We start from the raw sequence: 25,275 nt of genomic DNA, 5'->3' as shown, positions 1-25,275 counted from the left end.
TATGTAAAAATAACCTGGAACACTTGTTTAAACATGCTTGTTCCTAGAAGTAAAGGTTACCCACATTGATTCTGTCTCTGTACAAACAGGTTGGGGACTAAGGATTTGTATCCTAATGAGCACCCCAAGCTAATTTGAATGGAGATAGTCCTCAGACTACACCATGTTGAACAACTCTGCTATAGTCTCGTGCTCCTCAAAGGGCAGTTCCTGTATAAGCAGCAAGAGCCTGTAATCCAGGTGCTTACTAGAAATGCAGGATCTCAGACCTCACCCCAGACCTACTAAACAGAATCTGCTCTTTAAAAAGTTCCCTGAATGATTCACACGCACATTAAATTTTGATAAAACCTGTCCTGTAGTTTAATTGTCAATAAATAATTGAGTGAGTAGATCCAAAGCAGAAAAAATTTCCCATGAAAAGTAGAAGTCCTATCCATTTGGTTTTGGCAGGAGCGGGGTGGGGGAATGGTATTTAGAATTCATACAATATTGGATACTGAGAATACATAGCAAGAAGCCTTGAATCTCACATTTTTCCAGCATCACTTGAATAATCTGGGGGAAAAAAAATCCCAGAAGGATAAACCAGTGGCATATGAGACTCCTTTACTAATATTCCAGGAAAAATGATGAGGAAAAATGAGATCTAAATGATCTATTCATAGTTCTCTGGTTATGCCCGTCTATGTGGATATCAATTTCTAACTCTTTTCTAGGTTTGAATGACTTTATGAGAGATCGAAGCAAGAAAGATTTAAACAGCTTCCAGTATGATCAATAGATGCTAAATGAAGTAAAATTAGTTTGGGTTTTATTTTTCTTATCAGTTTCTATTGATGAACCTTTCAAATTATAAAGTTATGCAGCTGAAACCAAAAGCAAATAGGGGAAATGATGGAGCTTTTTTTAGTATCATTAGATGGTATTTTAAGAGGTTCAAAATTAGTAGAAATATATCTTGTTAAGTCACAAATTTCATTGTATTAATCTCTTATAGGAAACTGTTTGGAAATAACCATCTTGTAATCAAATCTGAACATCTGTTAGGATATTGAGAATTTCATTACATAGTTAAATAATTAGATAGGTATGGTGGGATTTGGGATAAACCCAAAGGAAAAATAACATATGTTGAATCAAGTAACAATTTTATATCCCGCAATTTCTTGTGTTTCAAATATCCTTACAAAAACGTTTCAAAGTTTGTTAGACCTTAAAGATGCAATTTAACTAGTTGTCCTCATTCTCTAAATTTATTTTAAATTAAGCAATGTTTGGCTTTGGTTAACAAAAAAAAGAGAGAGAGAGAGGAGAGAGACAGACAGACAGACAGACAGACAGAACTAACCATAGAGCCATAGAGCACTTATAAGTTTTTGATTGGTATTCAAACGTATATGTCTCAATGCTCATTTCACCATAAAAAATACTTGGGTAAAAATCTCTTATAGTGCAAATTTAAGCATATTCTGTCTCTTTGAACTCTTCCTTGCTGATAGGGAGGATGAGGATGATTTAAAAAGACAGAGTTCAAGAAAAAGGAAAGCAGAAGGGAAGTGGAAGAGATGCAGATGAGACCAGTCAGTAAGGAGATGCTAAATCACTCAGATATATAAATTTAAAGGCAACAGTAACAAGAAGAAAAAGAGCTGAAATTCTAATTCTTTTCTTATTAAAACTGAAAAGAAATGCTATTTCTTCCTGAAACTCAGCTTCATTATCAGCTATAATGCTTCATGGTCCATTTGTCTGGTCAGAGAGAATGGGTCTCTATGGAAATCTCTTGGTTGCCACTTTCTGATTCATGGTGTAATATTTCTCAAACGTTTAATATTTGTACATCTCCCTCATTATTTTTGCTTCCTTCATTAACATTTTTCTTCAAATCAACTTACTTTCTAAAAAGTTCAACTTCTTCCTAAGAAATAATGTCCATGAATTACACATTAATCTAAGCAAATTAAAATAAATTAAAAATTTTAAATGTCTATATGCACCTAAAAGCATTTCATGAACCAACAGCATTTGGCAAATCCTGATATAATAGGTGCTCCATAAATAATTGGTAAATTAAGGAACAAATCTTAACTTATTTTTAGTACCTTGTTTATGAACTTGAATATGCAAGATATAAATGGAAAATCATTATCTATTCATCAAGATTTTGCTCCAAATCATCAAATCAATCATAATTTTTTCTTCTGGCATCTATTTAATTTTATACAACCTTTCTCAGAGTTTAGCTAATTACTGATATTAATCAAATAGTATTTTGTAACTTTTCAGTGATCTGTTTTATTGATCATTCATCTTGCAAAGAATGAGATCTAAGAAAGAAAAAAAAATGAAACAAAACCAGAAAGTGGTCCCAAACCAAATTCTTTTGAGTAAAATTGATTGATTCATCCTTCAGTGAACACCTATGTGTGAGGCATTGTGCTAATTTCTGAAAATGCAAAGATAAATAAGACAATCTTGACCTCAAGCTGCTTAAAATTTCATGAGGAAACAAGGCAGTTAAACAGATAAATGTCATTCTTGGCAATAAATTTTATAAGAGAGGTATGTGTCAGTGCCTCAGGAGTACCAAGGAGTGAGTGACCAACAGCACCCAAGGACGGCCAAGGAGAAGTCTCAGTGGAGTCAGGTAGTAGCTAAACTCCAGGATCTGGCACCATACGAGGCACTCAAGAATCATTTAGAAAACTCATAAATAGTGAAAGAATAGAGTCAGATGTTAACCACTTGGACAAACAGGAAAAGAATCAACCCAGATCTAAGGTGTCCAGTATGCCAGGCAAATCAGTGTGAACTTTGGAATAAAGTGATATAAAACACGTGGAAACTTCGAAATATTCTCATTTAATTTTAAACCACGAATCCTAATACATTGGTTTAAGTAATATTTTTCATTTTCCAATATGATTTCAAAGGATGAGTTATTTTAACTCTTATGCAAGTGAGATTATTGAGAAAGTATCAAATGGGGTAGAAAACCTGTCATCTGATGACAGCTCTACCAGTACCTGGCCCTGTCCTAAGCCAAACTTCAGCCTCTCTGAACCTGAATTGTTCTCAGCTTTGGAAGTATCTCACTTTGGCTTGTAGTTGCAAAATATATTGAGTCTAACTACTTCTCCCCAGTGTGCTCTTACCATCTGTCCCAGGCTCCATCATCTTTTGCAGATATTATTGAAATAACCTCTTACCTTGACTCATTGCTGACTTTCTTGCCCCCATTCACTCTATTCTCAACTCAGCAGTCAGACTACTCCTGTTAAGTAGTTAACAGTTCAGTAAAACCATCCCTCTGCTTAAAATCTTCCAATAGCTTTCCATATCAGTTAGAACAAAAGCCAAATTCCTTGCCATGGTCACCACTTACCCTATCTACCTAATCTCATTTCCCATCACTCTCACCTGCCTTCATTTCATTCCAACCCCAGGATATCCTTCCTGCTTCTTAAAAAAAAGCACTTCCACCTCAAGAACTTTGGAATTTACACTTTCTATTATATCTGTAGGAGGCCTCTCCCTCCACCCCTACATCTTCCCTCTAATGTCACTACCTCAGTGAGGCCTTTCCTCACCACCCTATTTACAATTTTATCCCTTACCAGCATTTTCTAACACCTTTCCCTGGTTTATTTTTTTCCCACAGCCCTTAGCACTATTTAGAGAACAATACATCTTATCTTATTTATTGCATTTTTAAAAAATCTTCCCATATTAGAATGTTAGTGCCACAATGGTAGGGACTTACGTCTGTTTTATTCAAGGATGTGTCCTCAGTGACTTAAAGAGTGTCTGGCACATAAAAGCCTCAAAAAATATTTCATGGATGACTAAAGTATTTAATGAAAAGTAAATATTTGAATTAGATGTCCAATTGTTGAATAATAGCATGTGTGGTCATTATATTGTCTAGAAAATAGGAGCACATTAACTCATCATCATCATAATGTAATTTCTGAATCTAGTTAGATATTATGTAATACCTTCACATTTTTAACAACTTATATTAAAGACCTATCGATCCCTTCTGGGAATGCCACTGTTATTTAGAATATTATGGAATAATTGATGACATTCTCCGTGTTTAAAAATACAAACAGCACTGAAATTATAATCATTTAAAAAGTAAGTACTCATTAAAGTAATGCTAGTACTAAATAACCTTAGAAAAAGTTTTTAGATCTCATCTACTGTGAATGTAAAAAGCTGCTTTCTTTTTTAATAAATTTCACTAATAATATAATGCTGATAAAGCCACTGAAGTGTCACAGAGCTACAGAGCTAGAAGGTAATTTGAGATCTTTTCCATGAAGCATGTGAATGTCTAAACTATTCAGTATCCACGTATTCCTTAGAATAGAAAGACATTTAGATATATGCATAAGAAACATGAATACTTTCAGATAATAGGTTTATTCCTTAAATTTTAATGTAAATGTTTGCCCTCACATGTCTATTCTCGCTCCTTGTGCTTCAGCATCAATTAGTACAGAATGGTTAGGTTTAACTTTCAGTTTATATACAATTTGAAGAAACAGAAACATAGGTAAGCAGTAAATTGTATGTCATTTATGTGTTAGTCTGCTTTAAAGCACCAATTCTGAAAACAGTTTCACTTAGAATGCTAAAAGGAGAACAGATGAATGACATATGTTCTCTGAATTTTTAATACAATTTTTACATGTAAGTAACAGCAAAAATGACATCAAGACCCTATCCTTCATTAATAAGGAAAATCAAGCTTTGTCTCCAAATGATTTGTGCATTTGCATCAAAACTTTTTAATTTAACATTGCAAATTATTTAAACCGAAGTGACTGAGTCTTTGAGGCAGACTAAGTCCAATTCAACACCTTCTGCTGATTCACTAATTGTGTTAAAAATATAAATCGCTTTATCTATATTCGCCACACTCCCATGGAAGAAAATTCAGGAACTTAGAATGAAAATAACTTCTGCCTCTTTAAAATGGTAGTTGTATTTTTTTAACCTTCAGTTCCTCCCCCTTTTTTTTCACATTTCTTTTTTTTTTAACTGAGTTATAGTCAGTTTACAATGTTGTGTCAATGTTCCTACACTTCTAAAACAAGGAAATGTTAGCTATTACAGTTATTGCAAAGCAAAATGCCTGTGAAAGTATTTCGTGACATAAGTATGCTATAAATATAAAAGGCCATCATGATTATTAGTTTTGACATCACCCCTTCCAAAACAGCCACCAAACGTATAAGCAAAGATTATGAAATACTGATGAAATAAAAAAAACTGCTTTTTTTTCGCTAACTTAGCAAAAAATATATTTTGGCTACTATGTAATTTCTTCTCTCAGTTTTATTTTTTAATTTTTTTAACTTTTTTATTGATTTATAATCATTTTACAATGTTGTGTCCTCTCAGTTTTATATTTATTGGTCCTTATAACAATGTTGCTCATTTTATACTGATTATAAGCAAGTTTTACAATATTGGTTCTCACTTATTATTATTAATTGCTAATATTTATCGAGCTAAGCTGATTATTTGCCAGACACTGTGGGAGAATTTTATTCGTATTGTCGCATTTACTTCTCAAAATAACCCTAACTATAACTGCGTACTTATCAAGGAAAAACCTGAGCCAGAGAGATAAATGCCTTGCCTAAGTTCCCAGAGCTAGAGATGGAAATGGGATTTAAACTCTGGTAGCCTGACCTGATCCTGAACTTTTAGCTATGACACTGTGCCACAGGTGTTCCATGTAGTTGTCTGCAGGTACTTTCTAAGGTCAACTGATAAAGCCTACCTCTTCGCTACTCAACACTGCTAGCTGTGGGTGGTTACCAGCATTCTCAACGGGCTTGGGCAAGCACTTTCACTCAGGATGGTACACTGAGCCAAGGAAACAACTTAGTATTTGCGTGGACTTAGCTTTTCCGACCAGGCATAATATTCCTCAAGACCATGGAGAGTGCTATAGGAAGAATTCTTATCAATGATTCAAACATTTGAATACTATTTCAATAACATGTATTGCTTCTATAATATGGGATCATTAAGTCAGAATATGGCAATTATATTTGGAATTCCTTACCCTTCTGAGGAACAATTGCAGGTTTAATGACCCTTAAGGTCATAGAAGAAGACATCTGATTAGCTTGATGTCTCCAGCTACTTGGTGTTAAAGGCAAAACTGCCAGTCATGTCCATTGCTGCAATTATTTAATATATAAAACTTAGCATGACTAGAAAGTTATACAAGTCAATCTGTTATGGGCCTGGTATAGACAGGTTGCTGAGATTATAAGCTCTGGAGCCATACTTCCAATCTTCCACTTTTACTTTTTGAAGGATATTAAGCAAGTTCCTTAAACCCTAATTTTCTCATCTGTTAACTAGAAGTGTTCTAGTTTGTTGTAATTATTTTGCTGTTAGTTCAAGATGAACAAAGACTAACTTCTGAAAAAATTCTGTATGTAGTTTTATCTATTTCTCCAACCCTATTATTTTTCTTTCATTATATAGGATTAGTCTTAGAAGTGGGAAGAAAAAAACCCATTAAATCAGAAATAATTTGTCTGTTAGACATTCACTTAATTGACCAAATGGAATATTCTTTTCACCAGTGCACTATCCTTTTTGGGTAAATATTGTATATATATATATATAATAGAGGAAAGGGGAAAAGTGAAGAGGTCTCCAAGTTACTAATAGCAGTATTAACCTTTTAAGCATAAACTCAAGATAAGACAGTCATGAATGTTAAGGAGCAAAACAAAGTCAAATGGTATATGACTTTGCAATACAGCCCCTTGCATTAAATGAAGGTAAAGAGAAAAATGAAGACAAATGTGTTCATGGTTCCTCAAGTTCAACCAAATTTAAATCTGTAAGTTTCTAATAAGATATCTTACTCACTTCCACAACTTCTGGGCTGGGATGACTCAGTCCTGGATGAAAACAGCTCAAGGCATTTACAAACAACTCAGAAGATGGATTTGTCCATTGTATTAGCACACACTTACAGAAAATTAAATCTGTGCAGAACGTTGAGTTATTTAAAATGTCACCTTGGACCTATTTCCTAGGCCAATGGCTGATGTAGGACCTCAGGAACTGAGCTGAACTGAGTCTACAGAGCACTGGGTTAAGGGAGATAAAGGCCCCAAAGAGGAAGAACCAGAAAGCAAGGAAGTTGAAAATCATTTCCAAGAGCATGTCTGGGGGCTACAGGGACAAGGAAACAACAGAATACATATTTAAAAAAAAAAAAGCCAGAGTCTGCTTTGGAGGCCAACACTAGCAGGGTCAGCCCAGGATGTGCTGGTGGGGTCATGGGGAAATTAGATCTTTCTGTGACTTACTATACTATAATTTGTCATGAATACTCTTGGTTGTGAATAAACAAAGATGTTTGGAAGATAATTCACCACTGGCTTTGCTTGCCCTTTCATGTTATTTAGCGTACACTGTACACTCTAAATGTGACCTTAGAAACACAGTCTGGCCATTTAATGGATTTAAATAATAAGGTAGACATGTTATAAGCAGTAGAAACCATTTCCTAAGCAAGGAGCAGAGGAGCTAGAACTAGCTGTAACTTTGTCAATACTATTTATTAATATATCAAAAGGAAATAATGTCTCTCTGGGAAGGGGTTGGGGATAGTTAGCTTGGAGTAGGAATGCACACCATAGCTATATGCAACTCATCTAAGGTGAGAAGGCCTGTGGGCTCTGTTCAATTTCTGTGACAGGAATATATGCCCATTGTGAAGGGGGAGGGGGAAGGGTATAGCTCAAGTGGTAGAGCACACGCTTAGCATGCATGAGGTCCTGGGTTCAATCCCCAATACCTCCTTCAAATATAAATAAATAAATAAACCCAATTACCTCCCCGTCATAAAACGAAACAAAACAAAAGCAAAACATGAAGGTGGAAATATTAAGTACTTCATAAACTGGTGCCGTTAAACATTTGAATTTACAGTGAATTCCCCCAAGCTCTAACTCCATGCTTACCAACACTCATCAGATTACAACCCTTACTTCTCTTAAACTTTGACCAGAAGAAGAAAAATGCTCTGTGGTTTGAACTGGGGACCAAATAATTGTCTTATTTAATGCACATTTGACTTAGAGAGATTTTTTTCCAATATACCATCAAATGAAGTTTTTAAGCTTGCAAAATTGAGGACCAGATCCTGAGCTGTGAAAAAAGTAACAAAGGAAAATACCACATGGTGAACACTCTTGGAAAGCATCTAGCCTGACCTGCCTCCATCAAACTTCAAACTGATGACTGATAGTTACCCACTGAATGAAACATGTTCAGATAATTTTGTTTTTTAAAAATAATTTGTGTTGTTTTTATTTATTACAAAAGCAATATGTGTAGAATTTTTTAAAAATATGAATAAGCAAAAACTCAACATGAAAAATTACCTATAGTAATAATTAACAATTACTGCGTCCCCACTATAATCCAAGAACTGTTCTGAGTGCTTAACTGTAGTAATTAACTTGTTTATTTCTCAGGACAATCCAATGAGGCTGGAACTAACTGTTGTTCTTATTTAATAGATTTTAAAACTAAGGCAGAAAAGTTAAGCAACCCGCTAAAGCTCACACAGCCGGTTAAGTGGCAGAGGGTGCACTTACTCCCATTTTGTACAGGTCCCATAATTCCTTCTTTCATACAGTCCTCTCCTACTAATAGATACATTATTTTCCTTATGAAAATGTGATTATACGCTACATCCTTTCTGCTTACCCCCACAACACCAAAATGCATCATGAAATTCTTTAGAGACCAAGCCATAAGGTATGCTCATTGGAAACTAGGTTACCATTGCTTTCATGCCCTTTCAGTTGACAAGACTAAGAAAAACACTTAATTATGATTTTTTTTTTAGGGGAGGGAATCATCTCCAGTTCAAATTTGGCAACACAGAGTTCTTCCTCATTTTTTCCCAATCGATATTCTTATCTCCCTTTCCAAAGTGAGAAACTGAGTACCACAAAACTTCTCTATATTACTCATTTGCACTATCCCACAACACACATAAAACAGTTTCAGAAATAATACACTAATACCACCATTAGTGACACAGATACAATGTAAAGTTCAAGATTTCTTTGCAATTTTTTTCTTTAGACTTCTAGTCAGTAAGTATATGGTCAAAGTACTGTGTTAAATGATATTTGAGGTCTTTTGTATATGTGTGGTTATGTTTTATATATGGTTAGGCTGCTTGGTTTGTTTACATTCAAATTTTGGAGTTTGGCCTCTCCATCGTTTTTTACTGAATATTATTTGAATATGTTTAAATGATTCAAAATGCAGAATTATATAGAAATGTGTACTTAAGGATGTCTTACTTTCCTCTGCCTTATTCTCACACATCCCCTATAGGTTCCTCCTACCTATATTTCCTTTCAGAGAAAGAAAAAAAAGTTAAATTCATGTATATGTCTAAGTGTGTGTGTTTGCGTGAACAATTAATGAGGTATATGGAAACTTAGCTTACAGTTACAAATGAACATGGTACATTCAAGAGCAAATCAGAAAATCCAAAAAGCCAGCATGATTAATAAACAAAGCATTTGACAAAACAAATTTATGGATTTTACAATGGTATTTACATGATTAAAAGTGAAAATAAAAATATTTCATCACCTCCCTAAAGTTTTGTGTCCTCTTTATTTTGTGTTATGCCTAGCTATGCCTAATTCATGACCATTAATTATATTTAATACTTCTAACTCCTAAAATAATCATGGAAATCAAACCATAAATATTTAGATTAGGAATTATTCTAAAAACTTGTCCAAAATAAAAAGCTATTTTTTAAAAAATGTGATCAATTACTTTATCATCTATGTGCTTCTTAAAGAATCTACACTGTAACTTATTTAGGAAACTAGTACTTTATTAAATTATTTAAGGACTTTTATTAAGTTTCTTTAAATTAAATCTCTGGTAATCAGGATGTTACTTCTGCAGAAGGGTTTATTTGCGGAATTCAGTCCTCTCTCTTAACGATTCATGTTGAATAGTTTCTTGACTTTCTGGTATCAGATTACCACTGGGTCAGCTTTGTGTTGCTTAAATTATAAAACCTTATAAATTATAAATTATAAAAGCTTAAATTATCAAGGCAATAATTCATATTAAGAATGAAGTTAATGTTATTAATAACCAAAAATCCTGGGTTCTGCCACATCCAAAATTTGAGGCTGTAGTATGCTAACTGTTGAGTTAGACAAGCTGATGTTTTAGTTTTCTGGGCTGCAGCAACAAAGTACCAGAAACTGTGAGGGTTGAACAGGAGTGTATTGCCTCGCAGTTCTGGAGGTTAGAAGCTCAAGCTCAAGCTCAAGTTCAAGCCGTTGGCAGGGCTGGTCCATTGAGGGCTGTGAGGGAGAATCTGTTTCATGCCTCTCTCCCAGCTCTGGGTGGTTTGCTGCCACTCTTTGGTATTCCTTGGTTTGTAGAAGTGTCGTCCTGCCTCTGCCCTCAGCTTCACATGGTGCTCTCCCTCTGGGTGTGTCTATTGCTGTGTCCAGGGCTCCCCTTTCAGTAGGACCCAGTCATATTGGATTAGGGCCCAGTGTGTGACCTCATCTTAATCATCTCCAAAGACCCTATTTCCAAAAAAAGGTCACATTCACAGATACTAGGGATTAGGACTTTAACAGATAAATTTGGGGGGAGGACACAGTTCAATCCATAGCACCTAATATATAAATTATACCAAAAGTTACATGTATTCTGTTATAATTTTGGAGTGATTTTGCAATTCTGGAATATGGAATGCTCAGCACTATCATTCTAGGATATGAAAAAGAAAAAGAGACACAGGGGAGAGAGACAGAAAGAGAGAAATTGTTTTAAAATCTTACCAAGCTTCAGTTGGGGTTTTCTTTTTTTTTTTTTTTTTACATTTTTTATTGATTCATAATCATTTTACAGTGTTGTGTCAAATTCCAGTGTTCAGCATGTTCAGCACAATTTTTCAGTCATTCATGGACATATACACACTCATTGTCACATTTTTTTCTCTGTGATTTATCATAACATTTTGTGTATATTTCCCTGTGCTATACAGTGTAATCTTGTTTATCTCAGTTGGGGTTTTCTATAAAGAAAATTGAGTATTATTAATATATATATTGATGGATATTGACAGATTACTTTGCATATGCAATTCCCAATATCAATCAGAATATCTGAACACTGGCTTTATACCCAATATTGTGCTAGGGACTGCTGAAACACAGTCATGCAAACAAACAAAACAACTATATAAAAGCTTCTCTGACCACAAATACAATGTAATAGGAAGATATGAGTAGCAGTCAAAAGTAGAAATTTGTTTGTAAATATATAAGAGCTAAATTTTGTCAGGGACTAGAAACACTGAAGGAGCTCAGAAAAGGAAAATGCAAATGAGGTTTGTTTATATACAAATACTCTGAAAAATCAATTTAAAAATGAGAAGCACTCTAGTAAATGGGGTCCATCAGTAGAGGATTGATTAATTATGCTTTGTCTCTCTCTCTCTTTCTACCATGGAGGACTCTGCCATTATTATAGCAAAGGCAGATCTACCTGTGTTGCAGTGGATATACAGAGAGATAGGTTAAACAAGAAATTTTTAACGGCTGAAACTTTAGGAACTGGACTCAGGAAATGGGGAAGAGAAGAGTACTGTCTCCTGGAGGTAGAGCAAAATGGAGGAAAAATTTTACTTTTGATTTTATGTCTTTCTGTGTTCTTGCACTTTTATAACATATGCCTTACTTTTTCTTTTGAAGCATCTTTATTATGGTATGATTCCTGTACAGTAAACTACACATATCTCAGATGTATAATCTGATGAATGCATATGCTTTACTTTTTACTTTTCATCATTTTTTGAGCTGGGGGGAGCTCAGTTGCGTAGAGCTGAGTTACTTATACTTTCTACTCGTCGCACATTATTAACATTGGACCACACCCCTTTCTTGTCTTCTGCATGTATTTACTCACTTTTATCCCCATATCCCTATTCCACTTGCTTTGCCTCCCCATAAGCCATCTCTACACTGTACTTAACATACATATTTTTGTTTATATGTGATCTTGCAACACATGTATGGTTTTGAGTAAATAATTTTAAACTTACATAAGTTATGTTGTCATATCTCATTTTGCAGTTTACATTACTCACTAGGTACCACGTTTTTGAGAGCATCCATGTTGCTCCATGACAACAGGGCTGCTCTAACTCATTCCTTTTATGTGCTGCATACAAGTCATGGTGTGTGCTATCACCATCCGCCTGTCCACTTGCCCAGAGGACATGACACTGCAATGAATACCCTGGTACAAGTCCTTTTATCGACCTACAGAAGAATTTATTTGTAATAAACACCCAATGGAAATACTAGTCTATGGTTTACATGTAAATTTAATTTGGCTGAGTGATTCTAGCTGCTCTCCCAAATGGCTGCACCCATCCACATGCCCATCAGCAATGCACCAGGGTCAAATGTCTCCATGTCCCCGCCCACACTCGGCATCGTGCAGCTTTCTAGCGTTGTCTAGTCTAGCAGGTTTAAACTGCTATCTCCTTTTTTAACTTGAATTTCTTTGATAACTTTAAAAACATGTAATAAGAAAACGTCTTCTCCATTGAAATCTATCACTCTATAATCTATCACCCTTTCACTCTGCTATGTCCTCTCTTAGAATCCAGCTATGTGTTTTTACTTCATCAAACTATATTTTCTCTACAACCTCAAACTCATCATCTTTCAAAGCAATGTAAAATATTCACAGATCATTAGTGTTGAGAAGAATCGTGACAATGTAGAACAATACCCTCACTTTATACCCAAAGAAACTGAGGCCTAGAGAAAATAAATGACTCATCTACTATTAAAGGCATTTGAGGAGCAAACCAGAACAGGAAGGTACAGGGTATGAGATGCAGTGCTTTGGAGCTGGACAGAAAAAGGAAAATACAAGGTGGTTGGAATAGTTGAATAAGGCTTCCTGGGGGAGATAAAGCTGCAACTACCTTTTGAGAGATGAACAGAGGAGAAGTGGAAATGTTCTGGATGGAGAGAGCAACCCGAACAAAGCCATCTTTGTGAGCAATTAACATGCTGTGTCTTGTGCACGACAAGAGAGCAGCAAGAATATGTGGCTGCAATAGGGAAAATGGGCCTGGGACCTGGGGAGTCTAGGGAATCTAGCCAGGACTGGCTACATAATTTTTAGGACCTAGTGCAAGGTGAAAACAAAAACTAGTTCAAAACTTAAGAAACCTAATTACCTAACCCACCCCCCCAAAACCCAAATAAAAACCAAAAAATATTAAAAAAGAAAGAAAAAGAAGAAGGAAGAAGAGAGGGAGGGAAAGAGTAGGAGACAGAGGGAGAAAATTCAACTAGAAACAGCATGCAGGACAGCAAAGGAAATCAGGGGTTTCCCAGGTAACCCAAGGATGGGCATGAAGAGGAAGAGGAAGATTCAATGCCGTTTTAGAAGGGGAAAATCAGATGTGTTGATTAATTAGACATGCTGGAGGATTAGGAATGAGCATATAGCACAGGCAGGAGGATTTTTGCAGTGACAGCTTTTCAGGAAAAATTGCTGCATTCTCAACATCTGCATGCATCTGAGAATTACACCTGGATTCTTCATTTCCATGCCTTGATTTTAATCCTTAGGAAAGTAGGCCTTGGGGTACTACTTGTGATTCTAAAATGGAATAAGTAATGATTTAATTCCCAGCCAGTAAAGGGCAATCCAAATGACTGGCTCCACCATTTCCCCAGGGCTAGTTTGTAACCTGGGACAGAAATAAGCTGTGTGTATTAAATCAATACAATCACTCACAAGCCAAAAAAAAAAAAAGTCATTGCTTTGGTGGCTATGTAGTATACGAACTATTTCTGTTTCTTAATGGTTTGCTTTCTTCAGATGTAAGCCTGGCCACATTCCCACCACGTGAGCAACACCAACCAGGGACCAGGTGCCTTGAACAATGGTTCGAAGGTGCTATGATGCAAATTACAGGCCCCTACCTGTCCCACAGGGGCGTCATAAAGACCAGGTTTCCTAAGAAACAGGACTGGGTAACAGTTCATGGCCCTGCCTGCTTTATTCCTCTCTGCCAGCCTCAGTGGGAGCGCCTCATCAGAGCCTGGGAGCACAGCAGACTGGGGCACGTGTTAGTGTGAACCATCTTGTCATACTAAGACCATACTAAGCTTGACCATATTAAGAATGAAATCACTGCCTGTCACAGCATCTCTGATGTGAAACAGGGTTAATACAGAGTATATCATAATGTGTCACTTGGAATTAGCAAAGAGGGAGGAGGTTCTTCCTGCCTGAAGGAGCCATGTGCCCACAGATTCCATGACACCCCCAGCTTCTCTACCTTGGACTGCTCAACTCCTACCACTCCCCAAAACAGACCTTCCCAAAGCTCTGCCTTCAGCTCTCTTCTCTCTCCGTGATTTCCTCCATGTCTACATTCTGACTTCTCACTTCTGTGCACTTGACTCCCAGCTCTACCTTGAGCCTTGATTTCTCCAGGCACCAGCTGCCTAGTAGGGGCGTCTTCTTCCACTTACCTCAGTCAGTATTTCCCAAAGTGAACATTCTACTCTACCCTTCTCTTCTAGTCCTCTCTCCTCCTGGCGCCCCTACATTACACCACTATTCTCCCAGTCATTTAAACTAGATTCCTCAATTCATTTTTCTTCCTTCTCCTGTCTTGCCATGAACCTCATGCTAGAGACTTCACCCTGATTCAGGACCTCTTTGCCTCTCTACTACCATAGTAACCACCTACTGGGTGAATTTCCCCGGCTTTTAGTTTCTCTTACTTCCACTTCTCTGACATGCTGTTTCCAGATCATCCCTTCAAATGCTTTGATCCCTCCCCTGCTAAAAAAAAATCTTCAGTGGCTTCCTTGCTACAGAATTAACAACAAACTAGGATGGGTCCTTCAAACTTTTCTTAAGGTTTTTATTGTCTCTTTGTAATTCTACCACTGATGAATGTCTTTAAATTTTTCTTTAACTTTCATACTTTCATCCTATATCACATTCTATGGTAACGAGTTCTGTAAATTTACTGAGATTGGGATAAAACAGTTTCTCAATTTGTGCTGTTCAGATACAAGCAATATAAATGCTACCCAGACTGTCTTAAAAAATAAAGGACAACTTATTGTATAAGGACAACTTTCTGACTCACATAAACACAAAATCTAGAATTTGTTCTACTTAGGCATGGCTGCCTCTAGGGATTCAATGTCATATAGGGATGGATATGTCTCTCGTTTGAACAAGCAAGATGGCCCCAACAAGCCCAGCTATACGTTCAACCTATTTGCCCACCCCAGCAAAAGTATACTTTTTGTTTTAAGCTCTGATGAGAAAGTTCTGGTAAGGACTCTGCTTATCCCTGTTATGGTCACTTACCCATCTCCAATTAAGCACAGTGGCAAGAAAAAATATCTGGCTAGACCTATCACTGTGGCAGAGAAATAAAGATAAAGGGGTAAGTTAACCTCACTCAAATCTCAAGGTATTGATTCTCTACAGAATAGAAGACTTGCACTAGAAAATGTACGAACTGCTGGAAATGCGCGCGTGCGCCCACACACACCCTGCATGCTTTTAGCTGTATAGAACGAAAATACCCAACTAGAAGGGGCTTAAATAATAAAGATCCTTAATTATCTTTCCTAACCAAAAGTCTGGGTGGAGACAATTCCAGGATGGTGCAATGTTTCTCTTTCTGCTGGGTGATCTTCAGTCTCCCTTCAAGAAGCAAGACGGCTTGGGCAGCTCCAAGCATTATGCCTCATATGGCGGTGTTACAAGAAAGACAGGACAAAAGAGATCTTCCATACCGTTCATCCCAGAAGCCCCTCGCTGACCATTCTTTCCTCTCATTGGCAGGAACATTACAAAGCCATCCCCGCTCAATTCTTGGGAAAGAAAATGGGATAACTGGCTTAATGCACCACATTTGTCCCTAGAACTAGGTAGACTCCTACAGACTTTTAGTAAGAAAAAGAATTAAATGGCCTTTGGTAGGCCACTAATAATGCTGTCATTAGATCATACTTCTTACTTGATTCCTTCCACGTGTTTGAAATTTTTGGTAGTGTTTCTTATGCTCAGGAATTTTTTTTTAAGATTGCTTTTTTTATTTTGAAATATAACATTTCAGAGTTCAAATGAACTTAGGTCATTTAGTTCAGGACTTCTCAGTGTTTTTTATTCCAGACTTATAATCCATCAAACAAATGCAAATAGATAGGAGAGTTTACAAATGGGCCAGAAAAATAAAAAATAAAGTTAAAAAACCCAAAACAAACAAACAAACAAAACACATGGGCCCAGAGAAGTGAGGGGGCTGGGCAAGGAAGGTGACACCCCACTAGCCAGTGGCCCTTAGGCACTTCTGAGTGCTAGCGCCCTTCAGAATGCAATTTTAAAACCTCATCTCTACTCCAGTTGTCTTAAGGAACTGACATTCTGAGAGGTAAAATGATTTGAACTTGTTCTTCCATAGGTTACGAAGACTGTAGTCTAGATTTCATAATTCCCTAATCTCTTCATATCTTTCATGTCTTTATAATTCTGTGATATATTTGTCTTCAAATTTTGCTTTGTATGCACACACTAAGAAGTTCTTAAAAATAAATCTTGATGTAGAAGTCTTTACATTATTTCAGTAGTCTGTTATGATATTCTTCTAATTCCACTCTTGATACATAGTGTTCCTGAGCTCCATGCAGTATTTCTGGTGCAACCACACAGTGACTTATTCTGTTGCAGGCAGATTAGGACAGTGGCTAAGCAATCAAACATTAAACATGATACTACTTGTGTTCCAATCTTGCCTTAGGAGCCTCAATTTTCTCATTTGTTAAGTTGGGGGTAATTATAATACCTACCTGACTGGGTTGAGTCTATCTGTAATGTACTTAGCCAAGCACATAATGACTGTTTACTGTTATTTTCGTATATTTTTCCCCCAAAATTCTTCTTGGCCATCAGAGATCTTGCAAATTGCTGGGAATTTCCCTTTCAGAGATAAAGGGTCACTGATGCTTAAATCCAGAGCCTTCTATCTTATATTTAGATTCATTTTCATGAATGCATTTCCTTCACTTTACATTCTCTTTTCCATATATCTTTGGTGTATTGTTTGCAATTCTACTTTCCAAGGAAACTAAGGGTAAATGATCAGACTCATACTATTAGAGTAGAAAGGGTCCAGGATCAAGTCTTTCACTATGAAGCAAGGGACATTTTAGAGAATTTAGGTCACTTTTCAAGACCCACCAATGCTCCAAATTTCCCTGTTCAGATCACATAGTTCCAGTATAATCTTACAACTTGGATCAGTGTCGCGGTTCCCCTCAACCTTACTCCCAATCCCTGAGAAATATCTTCATGTATTTGTCTGAATAGCTAAGATAATACAAGTAAAAAGGACAGGGTTGTTCTAAATTATGTAAATATCTGAATATACAACTAAAACATGTAATCCTATGTATACATAACAAAATTTTCCTTTGTCTCCTACACCAACGACGATTTCAAGAGAAAGACTCTCCCCATAAAGTACAATAGAAATTAATATAATGAATTTTTAAAATAACTGTTAACCTAATATTTTATAGTTATTTAATTTAAAAAAAAATCCATTGCTTCCTCTGATATTGAATACATAAACTCATCCTTACTGATGGGAATCTTTGAGCACATGGAAATATCTATTTAGTAAGATAGGGAAAGCTTTACTCCACATAAGCATTGGTGGTTCAGTGGTAGAATTCTCGCCTGCCACGCGGGAGGCCCGGGTTCGATTCCCGGCCAATGCAGTACAAGTTTTTCTTGATTAACCTCCCCACCACCCCCCCCCGCATGTCTCGGGTCCCCAAAACTAGCTCAATAAAAACAAAGAAACGGTCTTATGCAAATGAAGAAAGATGAATCAAGGATAATTTCCCGTTTCACTTTTTCTACGAGCAATTGAAACATCTGCTTTCCCGAGCTTCAGCGTATTTTTTGGGCCTTCCTTTTAGATTTTTTGAGGCGCCCTAGAGTATATGAGCAAAATATATGAATAGGACATACAGTGTTCTGGGATAAGAATTTAAAAAGCTGAATCGGCTGTTTGGAGATGCCGGGGATTGAACCCGGGACCTCACACATGCGAAGCGCGCGCTCTACCACTGAGCTACATCCCCCAGCCACAGAAGCCTTTTCTGGTATAGGTATTCGTTCAGTCTAGCGTTAGTCCAATCACCATAGTAACTCCAAAGACTTTATCTTGGTGAGCGCGTCTGCAGCCTGTTTCTACGTGTTCCACCCTGGTCTAAACTGCTTCTAGGGTGCATCGCAACTCCATGAAGCTAGTAGTATGGGCCACTACCAAGACCAGCTCCCGAGTACTCCTGCCGGGCGCCTAAAGCTCGGGGAAGGAGGGCTCCGGAATCCCGCCCTGCTAATGGGGCGGGACTTCGGCGCGCAGAGCGCCCGCCCGCGTCGTGCTCCTCCGTGGGCCTTACCGCGCAGGCGCCGCAGAACTGGGAGCTCGCCGCGGGGCTGGGAGGGGGGAATCCAGCCCGCGGCTTTGCTGCCCAGGGGAACCTCAACTACCGACCCAGCGGCCAGCATGCGGTGCGCGCCGCGAGCGTTGCCCTGGTGCTAAAGGGGGCCTGTTCCTGAAGCAGAGCAGTGGGGGACGTTCTGTGATCACTCGAAAACTTTCTGGATTTACCTGTACAACACCACCCCACCTCTCACCGAAATAAACCCACATCCCAGGAAAACGATGTGTTCACTGGGTTTTATAGGGGTTACAACCAACTTTTGGAGATGAAAATGACTTTGCTATATGCTCTTTCTCAAGAGGTCCAAAATGAAAGAAAAAAAGTAACACCGCTACCTCTTTGTAGCTTAATCATATATAAATGTTGATAAACTCGGGTCAAGGTAACCTACCTGCTAAAGATGCATTTTTCTCTCCGTCAGATATTTACACCTTGGACGTCTCTCACTGATACGTTATGACAGTAATGTAAGTCATTTAACACCTTCTATTGTCCTCTGAACCCTCCTGAACCGAACTAATCGTACTCCTAGCCCCAAATAAAAGAAATGTACCCCCAAGCTCTGTTTCCTCGGAAATTGCCTCTCTGCAGTTGTTTGAGTGCTCGGCAATATGATGAGCTAACTTGCGTTACAATGAAATGATGTGTTTGTCCTTCCTGAGCTAACTTGCATTACAATGAAATGTGTTTGTCCCTCCCGGTGCAGTTTAAACTGATACCACCCCACTGAAGTGGAGGCTGAGTGGCAGAAGCCTCAGATAGACTGATGGGAGGGAGCAGGGGAGAGACTTGGTGTCAGGGGAGCTGCGTTACCTTCGCTTCCAGCCGACCTGTGGGACTGGCCCAACAGGCACATGGTGAAGGCCCAGAATTTCCACTGCCCTCGCTACAGCAGAGCACCCCTTGTAAATGTAATAGTCAGCAGGCCAAGAGCCAAAGCAGAAAAGCAGAAGTTTCAAAATAACTCTGGTAAACCACAAGTTTCATAATCAAGTCCTAAATTAAAAATAAATAAGTTACTGTGTTTGCTTACAGTAATTTAAACAAACAATAGCTCATAATCAGATTTTGTTTTTAACAAGAGCAAGCACATACTGATCTAATACAACTCTAATACAGAATGTAGGGGGGAAAAAAGGCCACGTCAGTAGACAGTCATTAAGGAGCTCTGCTCCAAACCAAAACATTTCCAAAGCAACTCCTGCCTTCCATCCCATCTGGAGGCACTAGAACATGAACATCTTCAGTTGACTCTGAGTCAGAAAACAGGGACAGAGCAATTTTTCACCAACCAGGATTTTCATCAGTGCACATCACAACTATAGTATTCAGTTAATTGTACAGGAAGCATGTTTGCCTTTGGTGACCTCACCCTGACATCCTCTTTAGGATCCCTTCCTCCTATTATGCCTTATTTCTCCATCACTCGAGGCATTTCATTTTGGGGAGCTCTTTCTCAGGCAAATCTTAAGGTTCAGGGATAAGCATACAGAAGCCTCCTTCTAAATATTCACTCACATTCTACCAGTCCAAGGCCTAACTTGGTGCATTTTATAAAGAAAATGAAGCCAAGCTCTAAAGCCAACAGAGGATGTGAAATTGGTTTACTGGTCTGGCTTAATCCAAGAGAAAGACTGTAACTCTGCTGGCTCTTTCAGCCACTGTGGTTGATGGGGAAGGTGAAAGAGAAGGCACACTTTTGGATCAGGGAATACTTCTTGTATCCCATCTATTCTGTATGCAAATAAAACTGCCCCAGGTCTGCCTGCAGATGAAGAGAGGCTGACCAAATGTCCAAAATTGTGGAGTATTAAAAAATTCAGTTCTATATTCCACCCTCCCCACAACTGACTTGGTTGGGAACAAATTTCCCCTATTCCCAGCCTCTCGCTGTCACACCCATTGTGCACACACACACAAATCCCATTCACAACGATTTACCTTCTGCCCCCACTTTGAGGCAGGTGATGTTTATCTCTGGCACTGCTCCCACATTGCCTTTCACACTCTTGCTTCAGCTCTTGGCCCTCTGTCTAGGTTATAGAGCACCTTTCCCTCGAAGCTGTTTGATGAGTTAAGATGTCTTCTCCCAGTTCAAGCACATTCAAATTACTGACAGAACCTTTGAAAAATGCTGATGCCTGTTTGCGTTACTTCTAAGCCAATTAAATCAGAATTGCTAGGCATCAGTATTTTTTTTTTAACTCCTAGGCTATTCCAGTGTGCAGCTAAGCCTGAGAGCCATGGCTTGAGGGCTATTTGCATAACAACAAAGGATGTCTGGTGATGGCTGTTAACTAACCTTATTGTGCTCATCATTTCACAAAATATACATATATCAAATCATTTTGTGCACCTTAAACTAATACAATATTATGTGTTAATTATATCTTGATAAAATTGGGGAAAAAACCCAAAAGATGTCTATTAGCAATCCAGTTGTTCTCAAACTTTGGCTGCACACTGGAAGCACCTGGCAAACTGTAACGAGAAATACTGATACTTGAATCCCATCCCCAAATATACTGATTTCATTGGTCTGAGGATGGTCCAGGCATAAGAATCTTAAAAGGCTTCCTAGGTGACACTAATATGCAGGCAAGGCAGAGGACCATAGTGTTCAAGCACATACTTTCTCAAGTTCTTCACCCAGTTGAATGATCAGCCAAGTCAGCCATAATTCTGACCGTAGAGGATGCAGAGCCCTGATCCCCAACCCCTACATTGGGAAGCTGGCATTGCTACAGGATAAAAGAAGCTAACTCATTCCAACTTCTCCCTATTTACCTTTATGTCCAATCAAGCTGATGTTCACTGGAGGCAGGTGTTCAAGTGCTAAAAACAAGCATTTCTTAACCTCATCTATCCTCTCTCCTCTACTGCATCCCACATTACATGAATGGGTTCCTGCAGTGAGCTGTCCCTGCTGATTTGCTGGCCATTAGAAGGGCTCAAGATGAGACTAGCAAGGAGTGGGAGAGGAGTAATCAGCATTTGGCACCTGGGAATGCCCTGTGCTTGTAGATTCCTGGATGAAAATGGACTGAATTGCTTTATTCAACACCTAAAGGAACAGACAGCTCTTTGAAATACATTATTTTGCTCCTCAGGGTCATAACTATTAGTAATTCTCCATCACCACAGTTAATTATCATTAATAACAACCTGAGGGCCAAAAAAGCTACTGGTTACATTTAATTCAGAGAAAGTTAATAAACATTACTCTTTTCAATAAGTACCCCAAAGTGAAAAATTATAGTGATCATAATTTGCATTTAGAATTAGAAGTATTTATTGAACAGTGTTAGATTCTACTTGGAAAGATGCAAATTCTATAATTTAGATTCTGGTTACAAATAGATGGAAACAGAAGGAGGTACATATTTAAGATGACATTTAAGAGAGAAAAGATGTTACAAAAAACCCATACTTCTGGAAACTATCAATGGTCAGTTTAAGAAAGATGTTTTAAGACTGCAAGGAGAAAAAAAAATCTATCTGTGTCGAGTATGAAAGATTTTTCTGAATTTAGGTTATCTGCTCAATGAGTTTCTGTAGTCTTACAGTATTGGCCCATTCACAAAAACTGGAAATAGGATATAGATTTTCTTGTGCCAGTGTCTGACTGAGGTCTTATTTTACCAACTAGCTAACTCCCTTGAGATTAGATATTGTATTTTATTCTACATGAATTCCCCATAGAACCAAGCACTCACTTGGTTCTACACTCACTTGGTTCTATTGAGGCATATAATACATCCCGGCTTTACAGTTTCAAGTAGGAAATTGGTAAAAAGGGTGTTTAAGGGTAAATGGACATAAAGGATTCCATTGAAGTGATGAAGATATTCTAAAAGATGTTCTAAAACTGGATTATGGTGATGGTTGCACAATTCAGTAAAATTTCCAAAAATTACTTAATTTGATAGTTAAAATGAGTGAGTTTTATGATACGTAAATTATACCTCAATAAAGTTTTAAAAGAGGGGGGTATAAGGGAATGGAATGTGTTAACAATGAAATGGGATTAATGTGACAGTGAGAAGTTACACATACAAATTGCATAACTGATCGGGAAAAGAAAAAAAAAGATGACACATAGAAGAGAAAAAGTGGAGAATGAAAGGCAATGATTTCCTGTGAATGTAGAAAGGAGCAAATAGTTGTTACATAGATTGTGAAACTACTGTTTCCAATAACTGTTACAAGGATAGGGGGTGAATAGCATTCAGGTAAATGTTGTGTGGAACTTCGGAAAACATTCCACAGCTCTGCAAATATAGATCTAAATATTTGCCTATATACAATAACAATGTGTAACGTATAATACATATATGTTAATAACTCTGTACATATTTGTTAATGTAAAACATCTCTGATATTAAATTAACTATTGATTGACTTAGGGCTATGTTGAGAGAGATTTGTAAGTGGTCATCAATTCCATTTTTATTCTGTTCGATTTGGGGTGCATTCATCTCTCCAAAGGGAGATCTTAAGTAGATGCTTAGATGATAAATTTGGAGACAAGAAGAGAGGTTTGGTATTGCAATATATATTTTAAAAATAGTCATGGACTGGATGAGACCATTTAGGGAGAGAGGAGAGTATGAGACAAGAGGTCTAGCTTTGAGAAACACTAACATTTAAAGATGAGAAATGAGAATGAAAAGGAACAGCCAAGGAGACAGACGGAAAGCCAGCATAAGATTTCAGGGATCCCAACTGGAAAAGAATGTTTCAATAGGAAGATAAATTGAAAAATATTGGCAGATGAGAAATCAGGTAAAGTTTCAAAGATTTAAAATGTCCCTTAGATTTAGTGACATGGAAGTCATTGGTTAACATTAGTAACAGCTATTTCACTACAAAATCAAATGTTAATCCTTCTAATATATGGCAAGCAGTTCACAGTCATTCTTTCTGGGAAGTTTTCCTGTCTTTCTTCCAGTCAAAGAGCTATTTCATGCTCTTTACCTTTCAATATAAACCTTAAAGAAACTATCTCCTCTGAAGCAAATTCTTTTGGAAATGAGTGAGATCCAAGGAATCAAGAAAGGACAATAGACACAACTAACTACCTTTAAATCACAGGAGAATTTGCAAATAGGAAAGCTGCTTCTTCTTCTTTTTTTTTCCTTTTCTGGTCTTAATGAGGATCACATTTATTCATTTGCTCATTCATTTACTCAGTGAACATCTATTGATCACCTACCACATGCTAGGCACTATGCTTGGAGCTGGGGATAAAAAAGTGACAAAGTTAGTGCTGTCCTTGCCCTGACCGTACTTATGGGTAAGGGAAGAAGCATTAAATATAAAGAAAACATTGACTGTGTAATAAAGGCTATGGTAGAAGGAACTAAGAGCTCCACGTGAGCACAGGAGAGGAACACATACTCCAAACCTAGAGGATCAGGGAAGGCTTCTGTGGAGACTTGAAGTTTGAGTAGCAGTTAGCCTGTTGAGGATGAGTGGGGATAAAGAAAACGAAGAAAAGCAATCTAATTGGAGAACAGAATATGCAAAGACCTAGAAGCCAAGAAGGTGTCTTTAACAAACAAAAGATATTTAGTGGGGGTGTGTGTGTGCTGTGTTGTGGAATATGGAGCAGAAGAGAGGAAGCTGGAATATAGGCAAGGTCTAGTTCATGCACGGTCTTGTAAATATCATAAGAGCTTACAGAGCTGTAAGAAACCATGCAGAGTTCTACAGAGGAAAAGAATGTGAGATTTTATTTTTGGAAAAAGCATTCTGGCTGTAGTTTATAGAACATATGGAAGTGGGTCCCAACAGAAACCAAGGAGACCACTGGAAGCTTTCCTCTGGCATCTAGCAAAGAAATGATGATCTAGAGCTGCACTATCCAATATGGTAGCCACTAGCAACATATGTCTATTGAAATATGGCTAATCCAAATTGAGAAGGTAAAATACCTCAGGAATAGTTTTTTTAATCATGACTACATGTTAAAATGATAATATTTTAATATATTAGATTAAATAAATATTTTGTTAAAATAAATTTAACTTTCTTTTTACTTTTTGTGGTTACAAGAAAATTTTAAATTTTACACGTGTCTCATGTTATAGTTCTATTGAACAACACTGATTTAGAGACTTTGCACTGGAAATGAGCGAGGAGAAAATTGAATAAAATAAAAGAGATATTGAGGAAATGGGTTTGGCAGAACTTTCATATCAATTGGATATGGAGGAAAAGGAAAAGAAAGGAATAAATGATTCCAAAGCTTCTGACTTGAGCAATTAAATGGAAGAATAGTAGATTGAAAAGAGCCTAGGGGTAAGAAAGGTTTTTTGTTTTGCTTTTATTTTAAGGTAGAAGAAGATTCAGTGTTTGAATGAAAATATGGAGTCAAAAGAGAGGGAGGCAACAAAGACATGTGAAGACTACCTTAAGAGTCTCCCTTAGGGAAGACACACCTACTTTCTTGAAGCCAAAGAAAAGTGTAAACAGATGGGTTCTGAGATACAGTTAATTTTATAGATTTGGAGGTAGTAAATTAAAGACACTTACATGAAAAAAACTTCTACCTTTTTTTTTTTTCAAAGAAAAGAGTTCATCCACTCGGCCTTAAAGCTGAGTTACTGTGTTTAAAGAGTTGAAAATGGAAACA

The 25,275-nt window shown here is 37.4% G+C and overlaps 1 protein-coding gene and 2 non-coding genes across 3 annotated transcripts in view; 1 reads left to right on the top strand and 2 right to left on the bottom strand.

Moving 5' to 3' along the window:
- GPD2 (glycerol-3-phosphate dehydrogenase 2) overlaps positions 1–25,275 on the bottom strand; it is a 195,309-nt gene that overhangs the window by 144,659 nt on the left and 25,375 nt on the right. The window lies entirely within an intron of this gene.
- On the top strand, positions 17,833–17,903 carry TRNAG-GCC (transfer RNA glycine (anticodon GCC)). Its single transcript has one exon. It is a non-coding gene; the product is annotated as a tRNA-Gly (tRNA).
- On the bottom strand, positions 18,201–18,272 carry TRNAA-CGC (transfer RNA alanine (anticodon CGC)). Its single transcript has one exon. It is a non-coding gene; the product is annotated as a tRNA-Ala (tRNA).

Source organism: Vicugna pacos, chromosome 5 (genome assembly GCF_048564905.1).
Source record: "Vicugna pacos chromosome 5, VicPac4, whole genome shotgun sequence".
Classification (NCBI taxonomy): Eukaryota; Metazoa; Chordata; class Mammalia; order Artiodactyla; family Camelidae; genus Vicugna; species Vicugna pacos.
Note: the sequence above shows the minus strand (reverse complement) of the source record. Positions and strands in the feature narration are given on the sequence as shown.